At 36.3% G+C, this 22053-nt stretch overlaps 1 protein-coding gene and 1 long non-coding RNA gene across 2 annotated transcripts in view; one reads left to right on the top strand and one right to left on the bottom strand.

Annotated features, from left to right (window-relative positions):
- ABHD17B (abhydrolase domain containing 17B, depalmitoylase) overlaps nt 1-22053 on the bottom strand; it is a 44860-nt gene that overhangs the window by 20496 nt on the left and 2311 nt on the right. The gene's annotated exons all lie outside the window — the stretch shown is intronic.
- On the top strand, nt 207-13463 carry LOC116559678. Its single transcript, XR_004272569.1, has 3 exons — nt 207-219; nt 13152-13156; nt 13380-13463. It is a non-coding gene; the product is annotated as an uncharacterized LOC116559678 (long non-coding RNA).

The following is a 22053-nucleotide window of genomic DNA, read 5'->3' as shown; positions in this document are numbered from 1 at the left end:
GTCACATGAAAACACCCTTAGAAGTGTGGGTTTTGTTGGGGTAAACTGAACAAATGCCTTAATAATTGTGAGTTTAGAAAAATTAAGAAGAGTCTGTCAAATGAAAAAAAATGTACTGGGCAATGTGCAAATAAGAGTGCCCTCTCACTGGTGGAAAGTATTGGAGTTAAACGAAAAAAAAAAGTTGAGGTGAAGATAGCAGACATCAAAATAGTATCAGTCCTAGTGTAAGCTCTAGTAAAAAAAAAAAAAAAAAGTTAGGCAGTAAAGCTCAGAGAAGGCGTTAGATCTATGATGACATTACAGTAGAAGAAGAAAATTAAGGGTAAGAGCCTATAAGCTGTGCCAAGCAAATTAGGGTCAGAAGTATGATTTAGTTCAATGTAGTACTTTTTTATTACCTTTGTTTGCCTTCAGTTTCTTAATACTACTAGACATTGCACTATCTAACCACTCACTACCCACATATAATTATTTAAATTTAAATTAACTAAAATTAAATATTCACTTCTTCAGTCCCCCTAGTCACTGTGGCTACAAGTTACACAGCATAGTATGAATATTTCTTTCGCTATAGAAAACCCTATTGGGCATTGCTGAACTAGATAGAGCCTTTGAAACCCAGGCAATCCAGAACCAACGGCTACATGCTTTATATTCATACTAGCTTCAAATGCTAAAAGAGCACCTTCCTTCTTGGCTTTTCCATCAAAGTACATACAGGTAATTTTGATAGATCTTTCTGGTGAACATTGATAAAACACACAGAACTAAATGAGATTACCTCCACAATACTGTCATGGAAAATTTTATCTTTACAACACAGACTTATTTCTAACCCAATTCTAACATAAAAGCCATTTTATTTAAAATGAGCAATGCAAATCAATTAGGCTCTCTATATGTTTTAATCCACGGTTTGATGTATCAAAAGGACTCATGTTCTTGAAAGGTTCCTTGTAAGCTGAAGTTGCAAGTAAACCATGAGAAAGTGTGAAAAACACTTGTTATTAGGCAATGAATTTCTGAACAGAGTCCAAAACAGTGTTCTAAACACAATCCTGATGATCCACTACAGCAATGCCCTAACAAGTGAACCAAGTCTTCCTGATGGAGCAGTAAAACAGGTTGTTGATTTTTGCATATGCTACTATCACATTCCCATAAAACTTTCGTGACTGGAAAGTACAATTAGCTCAGGGCTTTTAAAAGTTACACCTCCTCTATCTGTTGCTGAGCGTAAGCTAGACATGAACAGACACATGTTTTCTCTCCATAATCATCAGCTTTTGGCATTTCTATTCTAAGAATCCAAATCATGCTTATCCCCAAAGTTCACAGAAAAGCTGTTATATTACATTGTTCTGGAATCATTCCACAAATGCACATTATTCCGTTGTTTATAAGAAGTAGAATATGTCCCTGAGAAACTTTTCACATGAATATCTACTAAATATTTTTCATGCCATAGAACACTCTTATATACCACAATATTATCTAGTCAATATAGTCATAAATCTCACAAAATTTAAGAATTGTTGATTATAAATAATGAATACCATGTTTTTGAAAAAGAGGTTCATGTTATGGTACCCCAGTCTGAATTTCTAAGTGCTACAAAAAAGATTATTTCTAAGAGTTTATGAAAAAAGAAACCATTTACAGGTCAACATAGCACATGAACAAGTACCGAATCAACCCTTATTTGCCAAGTAGTAAATAAAATAAGGTGTTTCCATAAAGTTAAAAAAAACTTTATCAAACAACAACAAAGCTTTTTTTTAGGCAATTGAAACTGCTATAAAACATATTAGAGCTACATGAAAAGACAAAAATGTAAATGCTGAATATAGTAGTAAATAATTACTACCATATTCAAATAAATATTAATCAAGTTCCACAACAGGCTTTTGATATTTTAAGAAATAATATTGCTATTATGAAAGTATTACAAGGCATGGTTAAAAAAAAAAAAAATCAAACAGCAGGGCACAGTGGCTCACACCTATAATGCCGGCAGTTTAGGAAGCTGAGACGGGTGGATCACGAGGTTAGGAGTTCCAGATCAGCCTGGCCAACATAGTGAAACTCTATGTCTACTCAAAATACAAATAATTAGCTGGACATGGTGGTGGGCACCTGTCATCTCAGCTACTCGGGAAGCTGAGGCAGGAGAACTGCTTGAACCCAGGAGGTGGAGGTTGTAGTGAGCCGAGATCACACCATTGCACTTTAGCCCAGGCAACAGTGTGAGACTCCATCTCAAAATTTAAAAAAAAAAAAAAAAAAAAAAAGAGAACCATCTTATAACATTACTGATATGGCAAGTTACACAGGGAAGTTGGGGGATCTGGAAGCACATTTGTGTGACGGTGGGGGACAGCTGTGCTCTCTTCTTAAATGGGATGTCAACATGGAAGAAGTAGTAATTTATTACTGTTATCTGGAGATATGGAGCTAAACACCAGAAGAATCATCCAAAAATAAGTAAAATGCCCTTGGGAATTTGTAGAATGATTTGGCTTCCTGATATGTATGTATGTATGTATGTATGTATGTGTGTGTATAATATATATATATATAAACTGATTAAAAAAACAACAAAAAACACTTAAATCTTCTTTAGTCTCTTCCCTAATCCCAACCCAAACCTCAGCCCCTTTCTCAGAAATTATGGCGTGTGTCATTTGTTTTTAATTCTTCTAGTGTTTACTACCATGCTCATTTTTAAAAATCAATTACTTCTTATCATAATGTATCCTCACTATAAAAGATTGAGCAGCCAGGTGTGGTAGCTCACACCTGTAATCCTAGCACTTTGGGAGGCTGAGGTGGGTGCATTATTTGAGGTCAGGAGTTCAAGACCAGCCTGGCCAACATGGTGAGACCCTGTATCTACTAAAAATAGAAGAAAAAAAAATTAGCTGGGAGTGACGGTGCATGCCTGTAATTCCAGCTACTTGAGACGCTGAGACAGGAGAATAGCTTGAGCCTGGGAGGCAGACAGGATGCAGTGAGCCAAGATTGTGCCATAACACTCCAGCCTGGGTGACAGAGCTAGACTCTATCACACACACACAAAGAAAGAAAGACTGAGAAGATTTACCCTAATTCCTACCTTCTCTGCTCATTCTAATTTTAGTTTGTATTAGTTACAACTTTACATATTATAGCTGAACCTCTATTTCTTAGTCTATCAACTTTAGGAAGTTTCTACTGGCTCCCTCATGTAATCACATACCATTATTGCTGACTATACAATTACTTTCACATTAAATTTTATATTATTTGCAGTTTATTAAGTTTTTTATCTATTGGTTGATTTTTAAAAATTGGATAATAAAAATTATTTACAGTGTTATTCATTGCCCAAACAAACGGCATGGTAAAACCCAGATAATAATTTTATGTCACTAAATTCCAAGTGTCAAGGTGTTTATGTTCTTGACACTCAATTACACCTCACTATTCAAAAATAAGGCACATTTTCATTTCCTTCACATTTGGACTTTCCAAAGAGGCCTTTTAATTTTCTGAATTTTTTCCCTTTTTATTACATACATTTAACAAGTTCCAACTTATTAGAATTTGTTCAACAGAATCCATGTTGTTGGTAAAGGCATGTTTAGACCCAGTGAATTCTGTTTTAATTTTAAATAATTACGTTATGGGTTAGTTCAGAGCCCAGTTGTCTGCCTACCTAGTACTTCTTTTCATCACATACTTCTGTTGATTCTTAATCTCAAGTTCATCTTTTTTGTAAGGTTTTCTTTTTGTTTGATTTTGCTGTAATATAACTCCCAAGGCCCAGCACCCAAAGGTCTGGTGAAGTAAACTACACTTTTATGTATCCTTTCATACCTATAACAAATCAGCTCTGCTTTCGAATTTAGGTTGTTTCTTAAAATTCTCCTCAAAATTTAAATCATTGGTCCGCATTTTCTAGTGCCCAATATTAATAAAAGGGTCTTATCAATATGATTTTTAAAAAGTGATTCTCATCTCTCCCTGCAAAAATATTTATGAGATTTCCCTATATCCTTAGCTCTGAAATTTCATGAGAATATTATCTAAATGTGTGTTACTGTTTGTTCACTTTGTTTCATACTTAACGGGTTCATTTGATCTAAAGCCCTGAGACTTTCTTTAGCTCAGAGAATTTTTCTTCTATTTATTTCCTCTCCATCTTCTCTGTTCCACCTGGAATTCCTATTTAGGTATCCTGGGACTATCCACTATATCTATAAAGGTTTTTGTTTTGTTCTTTTCATTTGTGTTTTTCAGGTAATGTTTGCTCATCTTGGGTTTCATGCTGTTGGACTGCTTCTTTCTTGACTGTTCATAGTTCTAAGCAAAGAACTAAATTGAGGTTCCTTTATATTTGTGTAAGCCTATTGACCCAGAAGGCTTATAGTCTGAATAGCACTGATTGCAGAATTGAAACTTGGAACTCCTGTAAGTGCTAGAATAAAGAGGATTTGGGGGATAGAGTAGTCAGTGTCTGTTCCCCCCCACCCCCCCCACACACACACTCTCTCTCTCTCACACACACACACACACATACACACACACACACACACACACACACACACACACACACACACACACGTCCTGTCTATAGCGCAAACAAGTATGTTCTGTTTTAGCTCTTCAATGGGACCAGAAGATAATTACAAATATTCAAGAACATAGTACAGCTTTAACTACTTGCTCCAATAATGCAATTACAAATTCAACCCAGTAAATTCTTCTAGTGAGATGGCAATGACACCTTTGGACAGCACAATAGTACAGTGTAGTCCAAAGAACACTAAGAATCAAAAGAGCCATGGCTTTGGTTTTACTATTAAAAAGCTGGTGACTTTAAGGAAGTCAATCTCTTAATACCTCATTTTCCTTTTCTATAAGCTTAAAAGTATGAACTGTTAAGGTTTATTCTAGTTCTAAAACTTTGTGACTAAGATTTTCTCATAAGCTTCAGATACAATCTTCCACAGTATATAAAAAGAATGAAGAAATTTATAATTTGAAAAACTGCAGGTTTTCAAAGTTGTCCCTGCCACTAAAAACAAAGCTCCTAAACAAGTATATTTATCATAGTTAACATAAAATTTATAAACATAAATTTACAAGTTAATTTGGAGCAGGGAAGGCAGGTGATAAGGTGGGGGAAGTGCAAAGGTGAGAGTAGGGGAGGTTGTCATTTCCTACAGCTGTTTTCCAAAATGAGCAGTTTCTGTATCTTGGTCACCGTAGGGAAATAATATTTTGTTCTTTAAATGATGGTAAAATAGACATAAAAGTTACCATTTTAAGTATACAGTTCCATGGCATTAAATACATTCACATTATTGTGCAATTAGCACCAGATTTCACTTTTCATCTTCCCCAACTATAACTCTATACTCACTAAACAATAATATTATTTTCCCCTCCTGCCAGCCTTTGGCAACCACCATTTGTCTCTATGAATTTGACTATTCTCATTACAAGTGGAATTACACAATATTTGTCCTTTTGTAACAGGCTTATTTCACTGTAGCATGTTTTAGAATTTTCCTTCCTTTTCAAGACTGAATAATATTCCACTGTATGTAAAACAAGCTGTTTTATACTTTACGCCCACACCAAAACAATCAACACAGATTACTTCTGTGACCAGATGTATGAGAGACTTCCCCCAAAGCAATTACTTCTGCAGCGGACACTAGCTGAGTGATGTTCACCCAGTTCACTTCTGACATCTATCTGGAGACAGTGTCACATCCCAGAGGTTGAGGGCTCCCTACTTCCAATACCAATCGAAAGCCCCAGGTTGTTTTACCTGTGCTTCTAACTAACTAGCTATAAATTGGGATTCCCACAACCTCTTACTCCAGTTTGATTGTGTTACAGCGACTCACAGAAGTCAGGGAGACGCATTTACCAGTTTATTATAAAGATATTACAAAGGATTCAGTTGAAGAGATGCACAGCGGAAGGCATGCAGAAAGGGGATGCCACCCTCCAGTAATCTCCAGGTGCTCAGTTATCTGGAAGCTCTCTGAACCCAATTCTTTTGAATTTTTATGGAAGCTTTGTTACGTAGGCAACACTGATTAAGCAACACTGATTAAATCGCTGGCCACTGGTATCAACTTAACCTTCAGGCCCTCTCTCCTCCCTAGAGATTAACAGGCAACACTTAAAGTCCCAACCCTCTAATCCTGCCTGGGTGTTTCTAGGTAACCCAAAACCCATCCAATAGCTAGCTAGAGGCACAAGGCTTTCAGTCAACTTATTAGCATACAAAGATACTTCACTTTGGAGATTCTAAGGATTGTAGGAGTTGTATGACAGGAAATAGGAATGAAGATCAAATATATATTTCACAATATAATGCATTTTGCTTGTGCTTTCATATACTGATGTTTGACTTATTTATTTATCAATTACTAAAAACACAGATAGTACATCTAACCAATTTGAATATACACATAAAACTGGATTAATGTAATGAATACATGAAATTTCAAGTTTTTTAGTTTTTTTTTAGTGTTTAGTCTGTTTTTTGTTTGTTTGTTTGTTTTTTTAGTGTCTCAGTCTGTTGCCCAGGCTGGAGTCAGTGGCACCATTTGGGCTCACTGCAACCTCTTGCCTCCCATGTTCAAGCAATTCTCCTGCCTCTCAGCCTTCCCAGATGCCTGTCACCACACCCGGCTATCAAAATTTTTAGAAGTTTTATCTGTAGTACTCAGGCATTATTACAAAAAAAAATTAAATTGCAGCCTGTACATATTACTAAAAGTTACCTTCTAAAAGCATGGAAATGTACATAAAGGTCCCAAAAAGTCCTATTTCAAAAGGAACTAGACTTCTTGGGCTTAAAAATGTTCATCTTAGCCAGGTGTCGTGGGTCATACCTATAATCCCAGCTACTTGGGTGGCTGAGGAAGGAAGTTACTTGAACTCAGGAATCTGAGGCTGCAATAAGCTAAGATCACACCATGGCACCACCAGTCGAGGTGACAAAGTAAGACCACTGTCTCTTTAAAAAAGTTTCTTTTGCATTGTACAATTAATCAAATGAACCACTTCATAAATCATTTACTAACTCTAAGGTCATGTTTGTCCCTATTAGTTTTGAACCATGTAACACACCCCTCCCCATTACACATACTTAAATTCAAGTATACCTACATCTAGCAATGGGTGCCACACAAAAATCACTCCAAAGCCACTGCTGGCTGAGATGAATTTTGTCAAAACAAATCAAACAGTATTATTATTGACTGGCAAATCTAAACCTTCATGTTTAAAATTTTGCTAGGTTAGAAAAATCAGGCTAATTTACCAAAACATGCTTAGGCAGCACTTACTAGGTCTTGTTCCAAGTACTTTAACAATCGTATGAGATATATACTATTTTTTTCTCCCTCCTCCCACACAGTTTACAGATGAGGAAACAGAAACACAGATAAGTTTAACTTATGCTAGACCACATGTCAGTAAATGGTAAAGCCTGGATTCATATTCAGCAGTTCGAGTGCAGAGTCCATGCTTCATTTTTTTTTAAATAAATAGAAATGGGATCTCAGTTCTGTTGACCTGGCTGGTTTTGAACTCCTGGCCTCAAGCAATCCTTACACCTCAGCTTCTCCAATTGCTGGAGTTAACAGGCAGGAGCTGCTGTGCCTGGCTTCTATACTTTTAATTAGTGAGTTAGATTAATATGCAGAAATGAAATGTTTTGCTACAACATGAACATGGAAAGAGGGTACAATGAGCCCAGTAGAAAATGAAAAATAAGAATAAATGGTCTTCCCATTTCATATGCAAAAAAATTCCCAATATTGGTTTAAAAAATGAAGGTGGGACAGTTGCTCAGAATATGAGATGTATTTGGGAAAAGAGGAAGGAAGTGACCTTGGCTATTAGATGAGAATAAGAACTAAGCAAAACCTAGATTAACATGATTAAACTCACAGCTTTGTTTTCTTCTGAAGGTTCTGAGATGTGATTTTAAAGGAAAAAACTGATATATTACAGTACTTATAAAATGTGTAAAGATTTTATGAAGTCTTTGGACATATGCTAATATTGAAGCATTCTATAAAAAAATGTAACCGAAGTGACCACCAAATTAACACCTACACAACCATACCAAGGGGATTTATCATTTAGATTAACTTTGCTATCTTAATTAATATAAGGGAGATTGTGTTGGGATGCTGACAGCACTACATCTAGAAACTAATTTGGAACAACTGAAATCTTGAGTCATCTCTGTCCTGTTGCTTTCTGACTAGATTTTCTCTTCAATTTTGAGGGCTTGGCTACATGGTTCACTTTACTTTCAAATCACCCCCAGCTCCATTCTCTGAAGCACATAAATCACAGACCTCACCCCTACATTAAATCAGGTTTCTACTTGGGTAAGGTTGGGGGAGAAACTTACTGACAGGAAGCATAATTACAACTGTGCTTGTATTTCAGGGTAACAGACCATAAACAAGGATGGGCCATCTAAAATGCCTCCATTCTAACTAGAAAATTACCCAGGATGGCTGGGTCCAAGTCCATCCCTTTTTTATATTTCATTTAAGGCTTATCCTGAGAATTGCTTCTCATGGAATGACGAGGAGCCACTGACACAGTAGACTCCTGAACATTGCGAAGTTTTATAGACATTGTGTTCATTCAATGAGCACATTTACAGTGAGACCAAAACTCATCATTAATGAGTGGGTAGTGAGTGGACAAGTACATAAGTATGTTACACAGGAAATCTGCCCTAGAGGTCTGAGAGAAATCTTGAGAAGCAGCATATATTTATTTTTTAGTGACTGCTAGGGATATCTGGTCAGAAATAATCAATCCCATGACTATTACTGGGAAGTTCTATCCTCTATCTCCCTATAATGTCACCAATGTATTTATGGATTTCAGAGCTTGTCATCAGGAAGTGTTCTCAGACCTGGAAGCCAAAAAGTTACAACTTCTTAAGGAATTTGACTAGACCAGTACTTACTTGCCTAAAGCCTACGTTCTGGCCGAATAGGATATATATTGTGTTTCAGGCTGAATTTATCTGTCTTTGCAACTTACCCTCAAGATTCTTCTGCGTTCTGTAGAATGCCAGAATGGAAAAAGGAGGCTATTACCCAGTATAGATTTTTAAAGGTGAGAAGTACATTACCTTACTTTGTAAAGTCTGCAATTTGACCAATCTGTCAAGGTTCTAATACTTAATAAACTTTCTTTTTTTTTTTTTTTTTTTTTTGAGACAGAGTCTGGCTTTGTCACCCAGGCTGGAGGGTGCTCTCCGCTCGCTGCAACCTCCTCCTTCCAGGGTCAAGCAATTCTCCTGCCTCAGCCTCCTCAGTAGCTGGGATTACAGGCACGTGCCACGACACCCGGCAAATTTTTGTATTTTTAGTAGAAATGGGGTTTCACCATGTTGGTCAGGCTGGTCTTGAACTCCTGACCTCATGATCCACCCACCTCGGCCTCCCAAAGTGCTAGAATTATAGGTGTAGGCCACCAGGCCCGGACCCCAAACTTTATTAGTATCTTCTGCTGAAAATATCAATGTCTCAGGATAACATTATACTGTATATTACTCTCAGACTTGACTTCAGACAAATCGTTATTTGAATGGTTTGGAGCTATTTAATCAATTCCATGAAAAATCAATTACTGTGCCAATACCTTGGGGTCAAACCTAAAAATTACCTTAGAAAGCAACAGGACTATTAACAGTATCCGTGGTTCATGGAAATCTTCTGAAACTACATGCAAAATTTTTGGACAAAAGGTCCAAAATATTTAATAACAGACTAATTTGAAAATTCCTTTCTCAAAACTCTGGAGGTTCTTAAGCTATATTAATTTTCATTTTAAGCTTCTCAACCTTTACCACTCACTCAATCTAGAACAGGTATTGTATCTTAATTTCCATATAGTATTTAGAAAGCTAAAAGACCCTTCCTTTTTGTACCTATGTAATCTGTGGTTAACGTGGATATTTCCAGTGCTGTAGTAAGACATTTCTATTATAATATAAATCAAGGTCAATCTTAATTTACTCATATCTTGACTGTGAATGCCCATTCTGTTCCCAACTTCATGTCTATTATGATTATAACATTCTCAGCTGTAGACAGGAATTTCCACATTGTACTCCTGACTTCAATTTTTTTTACCGTTTAGAATTGCATAAAACCCTTATGCAAATGTAGTAGCAGACCTCTTATGCCTGCCCTGAAAATATGCCTACATATGGGCATTAAGGAATATCCTTAGCTCTGTCACCTATCCAGTGGGGGTTCAAGAGAACTTGGTGAAGATATCGAACTTCTAAAAAATATCTTCTTCTGGAGGTAACTTACGATACTGGTGAAGGAGGAAGGTAAGAATTTCAGCCTGTGAATAAAGATGTCAAATTTGTAGCATAAGGCTTCCAGCTTTTTCCTAGTGGACACGCTGTTTAAAAAGTCCTCTTATGGTTATTACAAAGTCAACCAAATAAACAGACAAACAGACACACACACACACACACACACACACCTCTCTTCTCCCAAAACACATATATACAAACCTTCTTCAAGACACAGGACTGTTCCTCTCCTCACCTTTCAAAGGCAAATGACAGAATTAAAAGGGAAAATGGGATAAACGGACATAGAGAAAATTGATCAAATTCATGTACAGGTTTTCATGTTGTTGCAAAAAAGATCCTTTTTTCTAAGCTGAAGCAGCTGAAATGTTATCCCTCTCTTCCAGCAGCTCTGGGGCTGATTATAATGCAAAACCTCTTGGAATAAAAGTTAAGATGTTCAGTGGTGGGTGCCCAAGAGGAAGCAGGGAACAATAAGAAAATGTTTAGGTCTCCCATGGGAGACACATGAATTTACAACTAGAAAGAATTTTAGGTGCCACCTAACGGCTAATAAATCAATCTGTTCCTTTTTAACCTAAAGATTAACCCAAGAAAAGTTATAGAAGTGGCAGCTCCAAGAATAACCTATAAAACTAATAACAGGTGGCTTACAGGGTTTCAACCACTCCATATCACTAGACTTCTTGTAACCTTGCTCTACAGGAGATATAAAGTCATTCTGTAGGCCATGCTCCGTGGCTCATCCCAGCACTTTGGGAGGCAAAGGTGGGAGGGTCACTTGAGCCCAGGAGTTCAAGATCAGCTGGACAATATAGTGAGACCCTGTCTCTACAAAAAATAAAAATTAGCTGGGTGTGGTGCCACATGCCTGTGGTCCCGGCTACTCAGCAACCTGAGGTGGGAGGATTGCCTAAGCCCAGGAGTCAAGGCTACAGTGAGCCATGATTGGGCCACTGCACTCCAGCCTGGGCAAAACAGTAAGACCCTGTCTCAAAAAAATATAAAAAATGAAAATAAAATGAAGCCATCCTGCAAAGAATTTATTTCCCAAAGGAATTTATATTCCTCATTTAACTATCGATCCCTTTTCCATATACTGCATATAATATCTTTTTAGTAGAGATATGGGAGGGATTATGACATTTACACAGTCTCAGTATAATACTCTAACTCTCTACATAGCTGTTGTAACATGTTAGTCAATCCTTACTAACGTGGCCTTCAGTTTGTCTACCCAGTTTGGCTAGCGGCATAACTTGTCATCTCTACCACTTCCTTTTCCTCTGGCTGCAGCTGTTTTCCCTTAATCATAAGCATCTGTAACTAAAGGTCTGAAGAAATAGCACTACTCTTAGACATTAACAAACACTTGTTGCTTATGCTTAATAACTTTTCCAGACAACAAGTCTACATTTCACCACTTTCTTCAAATATGGAAATTGGCTTTTCATACATTTTCTTCCGTAGTACATACGAAATGGAATAAAGATTCCAAAGAACAGTCTAGATGCCTAATATAAGAAAATAAGAACAAGATATTTAACAGATTGGGAATTAGTTCTGTAGGGTCTTTTCATCCAATAAAAAATTAAGAGCTATTTAATGTGGAGTAGATTTTAAGCTTTTACAAATCAGAAGACAGCAGAGATCAAGAATTAGGAAAGTCTTCCTGACAGAATTAGAACTTTAGAGTTAGATATGACTTCCCAAAACAGAGGGAAAACCCTCAGGCAAGGAGAATAACATTTAAAGTGAGAAAGAACAAAAGCATAGGGTTTTAGGAAGTAAAAACACAGGAAAGGGCAGGATTAGACATGTGAGAAATTTAAAATCAAATCTCTGGCTGGGCGTGGTGGCTTCCACCTGTAATCCCAGCACTTTCAGAGGCTGAGGCAGGTGGATCACTTGAGCTCAGGTGTTTGAGACTAGCCTGGGCAACATGGCAAAACTCTGTCTCTACCAAAAATTAAAAAAAAAAGAAAAAAGAAAAAAATAGTGAGGCGTGGTGGGGCCCGCCTGTAGTCCCAGCTACTCAGGAGGCTGAGGTGGGAGAATCACTTGAACCCAGGAGGTTCAAGACATATAGATCTGTGTTCAATTATATATAGAAAGCCACTGTAGTTCTTTAGGCATGGGACAGACAGAATGATGCAGTCCTATAGGTTACTGCATATAAGCCTATGCTGACTTAGACTTACATTAGAATTGATCGTACTGATAACTTAAGTAGAGCATAGTAACTTGGTAACTCATGTACTGTTGAAGAATTTTATGTATTTAAGATTTCAAATGTAAAATTCAGAGAAAGAAACCTCAGAGACTCACATATTTTGTGTTCCATAGTAATATGTCAAACACACACTACTACTAAAATAGAAAACTGGCCAGGTGAAGTGGCTCATGCCTATAATCCTAGCACTTTGGGAGGGCAAGGCGGGCAAATCACCTGAGATCTGGAGTTCGAGACCAGCCTGGCAACACAGTGAAACCCTGTCTCTACTAAAAATACAATAAGTAGCCAGGCATGGTGGCAGGTGCCTGTAATACCAGCTAGGCAGAAGAATCGCTTTAACCCAGTGGGCAGAGGTTGCAGTAAGCCAAGATCCTGCCACTTCACTCAAGCCTGGGTAACAGCAAGACTGTCTCTCTTGCAAAAAATAAAAGAGAGAGAGAGAGAGAGAGAGAGAGAGGGAGAGAGAGAGCGCTGCATAACAAGAATATAAGCAAATGCTGTTTTGTTTTGTTTTTTTCTTTTAAAGAAATGTCCTAGGGTAGGTCTGAAAAGTATTTTAGCCAAAGCTGACAGAGAACGTTTCCAAAATTGTATGCCAAGCAATGCAACTGGGGAAGAGTAGGATGGAGGAAAGGGGAAGAGGTTTGTAAAAACATTGAGGCAAATCCTTTATGTGAGATGAATCTGATAGGCTGAGCCTGTAGTTTTTACTTGGTAGTCTGTATGTCTAGGGTATTTCTGGTGTAAGTACTTCTTTGGGATAAGGAAAAAAGCAGGCATTTAAGACGGGTAGTTAACTCATCCTTACAAATGTCATATATTAGGTTACTATATGGTCTTGCACACCATTTTAGGCAGGGATCCCATGGACCCTGTAATTAGAGAGTTAAATATATCTTTGATAATATTACATAATTCCATAATCCCATGTAATATTTTCAGATATATTTAACTCATCTAATAATTTTTGTGTGTTGTGCACAACTTTTACCTTTTGAAGAAGTCTTGTTTCACGTTATATATATATATATATATATATATATATATATATTTCATATTTACAAAATATAGGAATTGTGGAAGCAGCACTAGCTCAAGAATTGGAAAATGAAGGGTCTGGCTATTTAAATGAGCTCTATGCTCCCTACTGCCTCAATTTTAATGTGAAAAGAATGAACCATGAGATGTAGAGCTTCTCTAGCAAAATTATACTAAATCCTCCCTCTTCTCTGTAAACTGCCTATTTTGGGGACATAATATCCTATGTTAACATTATCTTTATGCAGCTAAATATGGCTCTTTTCCTGCCTTGCCCTTACAAGAAAAACAAAAAACAAACCTTTAATTCTACAGTCCATTAAAAATGCTAAGAATATTTTAAAAGCCTCTAAACGATATTTCTAAAAGAAAATTCAAGCCAAAACAGTATCAGATAGGCAGGAAATTGTCATTGACTTTAATATCTTAAAATTCTAAACCCACAAAAGACAGTTCAACTGAAAAGTCACCTTTAATTGTAAATAAGGACAAATGCAATTCTCTGAATTTATTAAGATTGCCTTTTCTATCCTTTTGTACTATTTTCTCACTATGAGGAAATGAAAGGACTAACCAGGGTTATATAGAATAAGACAACAGAAACAACAACTCAAAATATGCAAGTAAACACAAAAACAGAAAAATATCTGAGCAAATGTGAATTTCTTCCATTCATACATTCTCCTAATCTACAACGTCTTTTCTAAATAGCCAATAAGGTAATTTCCTGCTTAAAAACTCCTTGATGGCTTCTCTCTCTACTTGTAAAAAAAAATCAAGGTCTGGCGTAATGGCTCATGCTTGTAATCTCAGCACTTTGGGAGGCTGAGGTGGGCAGGAGTTCGAGACCAGTCTTATCAACAGGGTGAAACCCTGTCTCTACTAAAAATACAAAAATTAGCCAGGTGTGATGGCGCACGCCTGTATTCCCAGGATTACTTGAGAGGCTGAGGTGGACGAATCGCTTGAACCCATGAGTCAGAGGGTGCAGTGAGCCAAGATTGTGCCACTGTACTCCAGCCTGGGCAACAAAGCGAGACGCCGCCTCAAAAAAAAAAAAAAAAAAAAAAAACCAAAAAATATCAAAGTCAATAGGTTCTTAAAGGCCTTGTATCAAGTGGCTTTTGTTTACCTCCCCAACCATATCTTGATACTATTCTTCTTTCATCACTATGGTTGCAGCCTCTCACCCACCATCTTTCAGTATCTTAAAAGCATGAAGCTGTTTCCACATCAGAGTTCCCATACATGCTTTAAAAAATTTGCATGTATCTACATCTAGATTCTTCTACCTACCATACCTGACAGTTTTTTCAGAATCAAATCTCTTTACTTCTCATTTACCAATATTCCCTGTCAGTCCCAAATGAATTGTGATACAACATCTATCATCAGCTTGTAGGATCACTGACAATCTCTTAACAATTTCGAAGTATAACAGGTATTTTTCAATCTTCAACTTAAACAGGATCACTTTACAGCATTTAACATTGTTGTCCTTTCCTTCCTTCTTGAAATTAACCTTTAATCATAGTTTCTCTGATGGTTTCTTCAAACATTTTTTTAACCTATTTATTTTTATAGATTGGTCTTTTGTCTTTCTCTTTTATCTCACCCAAACTTAGTACTTTAACTACGCTTTATATGACTAATGTCACCTAGATCTAAAAATCTAAATCTCTAAGATTTCAGGTCTCTCTCCTTAAATACTAGGCTCTGAAATATCTGCATCTGCCTTTCACTCCTTCCCCATGCCCCTCTTCATTCCTCTCATTCAATCAAGGTCTACTTTCTATGCATCTCTCTCCAAACCTCTTAGCCACATTTTTAGTTCAACCACTTTTCAATGAATAAAATCACTCACTAAAATCTATTTCATACCTCTCTAATCCATGCTCTACACTGCTGCCAGGTGATGTAACTTTTTAAAATCTTCCAATGGGCCTTTCAAGCTCTCTGAAGTAAGTCTAAATTCTCTGGCATGCTATACTTGATTCCCCTCACCCTCCCTGATCTCTAGCCTTATTTCTGAGCACTTTCCTATTCATTTATTCTATTTAATATGCTGTTCTTCACTGAGAGGTTTTCTTTTTTTTTTTTTTTTTTGCTTTTGCCCCTTATCACATATTGTTCCTTCTTTGTTGATAAAATTTCCCCAACTCATCACTCCCCCTTCAAATAAATGAAATAACTTTTACTAGTTTTTAAAAAGTCTCCCTGAACTGTTCCCAGGCTGATTAATTTAGATAATCTCTTTAGTGAGACTTGTTTTGGTTTTGGGGTGCATATGTATGAATTAGGTTATGAAGCTAAATGTATTTCTTATAGAATCTAACAAAAAATGAAAAGCCATTACCCTAGGGGCTTGTTTCAAACGCCCTTTATATATGCAAAGTCCTGCTTCTGGCTATTATTTCATTATCCCACCTTCTACCCCACCCCCACCCTTTTAGTTTTTTTATTTTTTTTTTCAGGCTAGTCAAATGAAGCAGTGGAACTGAAGAAGGCACAAAGAAGTTTGTAGCAGGTTATCAATTAGTTGTAAACGCACTGTGACCAGCCCCTAACTCTTTATTTGATTAATAAAAGTGACAATGAGGTCTGTTAAAAAGCTCTGAACAAAATGTAACTTGTAGTATTTCAGATGTAGGCTTGCCAACACAACTTACTAAATGACACTTGCTTTGCTAATAACTGATGTGCAGAGAATAATCATTATTACTTTTAGGAGTTGGGTCCACAGAGATAGAGGGTGAAAAATTATCAGCACACTAAGCAGGATAGTAATCAGAAACAAAATATCTAGGTCACAATCTGCAGATGACATTTTTAGGAAAAGTTGATTACATATTAATTATTTTCACTGATTTTAATTTTCAAAACAAACTAAAAAATAAAATCTAAATTCAGAAGCCAAACAAGTTTGATATGATTGATAATGTCTTTTATTTTTGTTCCTGAAGACACTTGCTTTACTTCAAGTTTGTTGGGATTGGAATGGAGACTTGGTTGTACCAAGTAAGTCAATGAAGTTATTTCAACCCCTTTTCTTCACTCTGACCTACATTAGGCATACACCATGTATTTTCTCAGTCCTACTCTTTTAATGTGACTACATCCTCAACATAAATATTCTGATAAGCCATAATTTTAATATCTTTACCTGTATTATAGTTTTTAAGTGTAAAGGCCTCTAACAATTGCCATTTTTTTATTGATATGTAATATTTTACCTATTTATAGAGTACATGTGTTTGCTACATGCATAGAATTCTAATATCACCTCAGACACTATAAGAAGTTTCTCATGGGGAAAAACTGAAAATAAAGTCATAACTAAAATATTAACTGCTTGTTTGCTAGCGATTTTCCAATAATCTACATTATTTTTGCTTTTATACTTTAAAGAGTCCATTTTAGTACTATTGAAGATGGAAAAAAGGAAGCACAGGGAAAATAAAACGAAAAATAATCAGATTTGATCCAAATTCTCTGATTTTCTATGTCTCTATGCAATTTAGCAGCATCAGTTCCTTCAACTGCAAGATGAGACATATCCATTGCCTTCATCACAAAGATGACACATGGTGATTAATAGGCTAATACCTATAATACAATCTGAAGCTCTAGCATAAAGACATAAGTACAAAACACTTTCTCAATAAATCTGCATGAGATGATTTTCACAGGAAAAAACGTTTAGAGTTTGTCTACAAATGACTGTATGTTAAAATAGATCTACTGTACTGACTGGTTCTTTCCATCAATGTTTTAGAATGAGTAAGATAAATATTTATCAAATAATGACAGATAATTATAAACTGTAATAAATGCTATGAAAATAAAGTACAGGGTGCTATGAGAACAAGGTGGGGGCGGGAAGCAGGCACTTTTACTTGTTATATCTTTCATCTTAATAATACTTTTCTCAGGTTATCATGAGGAAATCAAGAATTCAGTTTAAGTTAATTAGCTTGTCAAATTCACACAGCTTAAAGGTGGGAGAGCCAGGAACACAGGTTTAACCTGGAGACCATATTCTGTCCATTCTTAACGTATTCTGCTATATTCTGCATTGCTAATACTTTTACTGATTGCACATCTGTGCTCATTCTCCTCTTCTCAATAGGCCTACCCTGAACACTCTATTTGATAGGTTCAATTAATATCTTTGGTCCAACTTACCCCTATGGTTCTTTTTTATTCCAAAGCAGTTTTATCACTTTCTAACATATTATTTTATTTGTTGTGCATATTATCAATGGGCCTCTGGTAGGTGAGAAGCTCCAGGAAGTTAGAAATCTTTGCTTCTTTTGCTCACATATGTCATCCCTACCCTCCCATCCCCAGAATAGTGACTGGTACTCAGTGGACACTGGCCCAGTTTTCCTTTCCCATTTTTCATCTTTAGCCATATGTAAGAACTTTTAAAATCATTCACACTTTTGATTACTGGAAAAACAAAGAAGTTTGACCCCATATTTGAGACAAATTTATATTCAAGTAACATTTAAATTTAGTCTGAAATTCTATTCTGTCAAAAAAAATATTAGGGTTATCAGTATCATTTAAAAAATGCTAGCCATAATAAAAAGTGGTGAAAAGGCATGTCAAGCAAACTACGAAATGTGGAAGATGCAGGTGATGATCAATGATCAGTATTTAAGGGCGCCTGCTCACATTTGATGATGCTGTAGTAGCTAAATGTGAGACACAGATGAAACATAAGAATCAGAGTATGCTAAAGCAGTAGTTCCTAAATCTTAGGGATTTCAAAAAACAGGCAAAGAAAAAAAGAGAAAAGTAGGAATGAAAGAGTTCTCAAATTTTAATTTTTCCACAAAGGGATATTAAAAACTAAAAACAATTATTATCACTGTAATTTCATCAGAACATCTTAACATAAAAATTAAACAATTTCAGAATAAAGGACAGTTATTCTTATTAAGTAAATTTAGATCCACGAGCACCTCATTATATAAAAACAGTTCCACATGAACTTAAGAACTAAATGTGAAAAGTAAAACTCTTAAAAGATGCTCTGAAAGAATTTTTATAACCCCAGTATAGAGAAGGCTTTCTTTAAAAAGAATGATACATTTGATATTAAAATTTTAAAATTTCTAGTCATTAAAAGATAAAATTTAAAGTGAAAATGCATGCTAAAGACTGAAAGAAGATATTTTTAATGCCTACAAGGTATTATAAAGAATACATTTAAAAAAGATGCAAATAAAAACTACAACGAGGTACTACTTCATACTCCTCCTAATGGCAAAAATTAATAAAATATTACTATTATCTACCTTCTAAAATATCTGGAATGCAGACAAACAGACCTTCTCTCATACATTATGGACTTTATAGAGAAAACTGATAGTTATCAAATAAAGTTGAAGATGTTCCACTCTTCTTGCATAAAGTGCTGCTCAGATGGGGCACAGTGGTTCACACCTGTAATCCCTGCACTCTGAGGGGCACAAGTGAGCAGATCACTTGAGCTCAGGAGTTCAAGACCAGCCTGGCCAACATGGTGAAATCCCCTCTACAAAAAAATAAAAATAAAAACTAGCTGGATGTGGAGGCTTCAGTGAGCAGGATCATGCCACTACACTACAGCCTGGGCAACAGAGTGAGAATAGGTCTAAATAAATAAATAATGCTGCTTCGTGCCCTATGACTTGAATATTCTGCTGGACATTCATAGAGGGGAACAGAAAGAGGGAAAAAAACCACTAATGTCAGATACTTCTAAACAGGATTTAACATCAAGTTTATTTGTGTAGTTTTAACATAGATGAAGACTTGTTATGAATGCAACCATTGTGTAAACAGGTAAGATTGCAACTTTTATATCTGTTTCAACTTTATTGAGAATAGTTTATTTCAGAAAATCATTTCCCACAAACAGTCTCAGCATTGGTACTTGAATAGCTAACTCAATATACCTGTTTTAATCTGTAGCTGTTGTATTGAGGGACTCACCACCCACTGGTACAAAGTGTCTAATTACCACTACTTCTTTCAGCAGTGCTTCTTATATTTTAATGCCTATATACAGCAGTTGGAATCTTGATAAAATACAGCATCTGGCTGGGTACACTGGCTCATGTCTGTAATCCCAATGTCCTAGTGATTTGGGATACTGAAGAGGGAGGATCACTTGCAGCCAGGAGTTCAAGATCAGCCTGGGCAATATAGGAAGATCCTGTCTCCATAAAAAAAAAATTTATAAATTAGCCAGGCATGATGGTGCATACCTGTAGTCCCAGACACTCAGGAGGCTAAGGTGGGAGGATCCCTTGAACCCAGGAGTTTCAGGTTACAGGGCTGTATGGCTCCAGAGATCCTATCTCTTACACTGTAAACAAAACAAACAAACAAAAACAGAAACAAAAAACCCTGCATCTGTATCAGTAGGATAAAGCCCAAGGCTCTACACTTCCAACAAGCTCATAAGTGATTTTAATGTGGCTGGCCCACCATTACACTTGGTAGCTAACCTTGAACACAGTCTTGAGCTCAAGCATTTACAACATGAAACACATATCACTTTATTACAAATGAGTTTTATATTTTATTAAGGGCATTGCTTTCTTTAAAATATGAATATGGATTTATTATTATGAAGTTCATTTCAGGGTAGTTTTGTAGGAATTGTAAAATATTTTCTATGAACCTGGGATGTAGGTAGATCAAGAACCACTGCCCTGGAAGTTCTACACAACAGGTACCTAACATATACAAAAATATTCCTTACAGTACTGTTTAATAGCAAACAAGTAGAAACAACCAAAATGACCATCAACTGAAACCTGACAGTTACATAACAAACCACATACCACCTAACAGTAAAAGTAAATAAACTAGAGCAACCTAAATAAACATAGATAAATCTTGGCCAACTTGTGTAAAGAAAGCAAGCTAAAGAAAGATATTTGTATTTAAATAGTCTTAAGACAAAAAAACCACAAAACTATATATATATATAATTTTCATGAGATAAAGGTATGTAGTTAAGTACAAACACACGGATATAGAAAAGATGCATGTGAATTCTGGGTCACTGGTTAGATGTGGGGGGAAAAGGGAATAGGATTTAAGAGAGGTACAAGATACCAAGGACATTTCACCTTAATTGGTAGTTTTATTTATTCAACTGGATGATGGGTACAAAGATATTCATTACATTATATGGCACCAACATTTATATTGCTACATTAGTTCTCATTTGACTTGGACAAAACTCTTAGGCATGGACAGGTGTCTGGAAAACACTGCTCCAAAGCAAAGGATACAGGACTAGAAGTTAGAAAACCCAGGTTCAAGCCTCAATTCTACTTGTTACTAATTGCTTAGCTTTAGGCAATTCAAATAATTAACTTATGTGGGTTTTATTTATTTCATCTGTAAAAATGCTACAAATGCTGGGTGCAGTGGCTCCTGCCTGTAATCCCAGCACTTCAGGAGTCTGAGGTAGGCGGATCACCAGAAGTCAAGAGTTCGAGACCAGCCTGGCCAATGTGGTGAAACCTCATCTCTGCTAAAAATACAAAAATTAGAGCAAAAACTTCATCTCAAAAAACAAAACAAAACAAAGCCACAAACTCACTTTCTCTCTCCAACTCACAGGCTGTATTTGACAGGCAAATGGGGCAATATATGTGAGAAATTTTAAACAGGGTAGGAAGGGTAGGAGTAACTTTCAGAATTAATAGCAAAACTTTGGATAAATTAGAAGTAAAATCTACCAGTAAGTAAACCAACCAATAAAATATACTCTATTTTCTTGTCATCACTTTATCTAAAGATCTTAACTCCAATTTTAATATGGAAGAAATTTTAATTCTCTCTTTTTTTTTTTTTTTTGAGACTGAGTTTCTCTCCTGTTACCCAGACTGCAATGCAATGGCGTAATCTTGGCTCACTCCAACCTCTGACTCCCGAGTTCAAGTGTTTCTCCTGCCTCGGCCCCCCAGTAGCTGGGATTACAGGAATGCATCACCATGCCCAGTTAATTTTGTATTTTTAGTTGAGACAGGGTTTCTCCATGTTGGCCAGGCTGGTATCAAACTCCTGACCTCAGGTGATCCACCCATCTCGGCCTCCCAAAGTTGGGATACAGGTGTGAGCCTTAAATGATCGCGTAGGGACAGTCATTCTCCCTATTAAAACTGTTTCTTTATGCTAACTATTCATCAAAGGATTGAAATTCACAGTATCAAAACAAAATAAGAGCAATGCATTATAAAGTATTCTCATGTAACTTAAAGAAATCAGTGTCACATAAACAGATTAACTGTTGCTTATATGGTTCTCACTGCCCTTTTTATAAAGTGAGCAGGTGGCACATTTTATTAGCCCTATATTACAGATGGAGAAACTGACACAGATGTGGATA

Source organism: Sapajus apella, unplaced genomic scaffold (assembly GCF_009761245.1).
Source record: "Sapajus apella isolate SASKATOON/1434 unplaced genomic scaffold, GSC_monkey_1.0 scaffold24, whole genome shotgun sequence".
NCBI lineage: Eukaryota > Metazoa > Chordata > Mammalia > Primates > Cebidae > Sapajus > Sapajus apella.
Note: the sequence above shows the minus strand (reverse complement) of the source record. Positions and strands in the feature narration are given on the sequence as shown.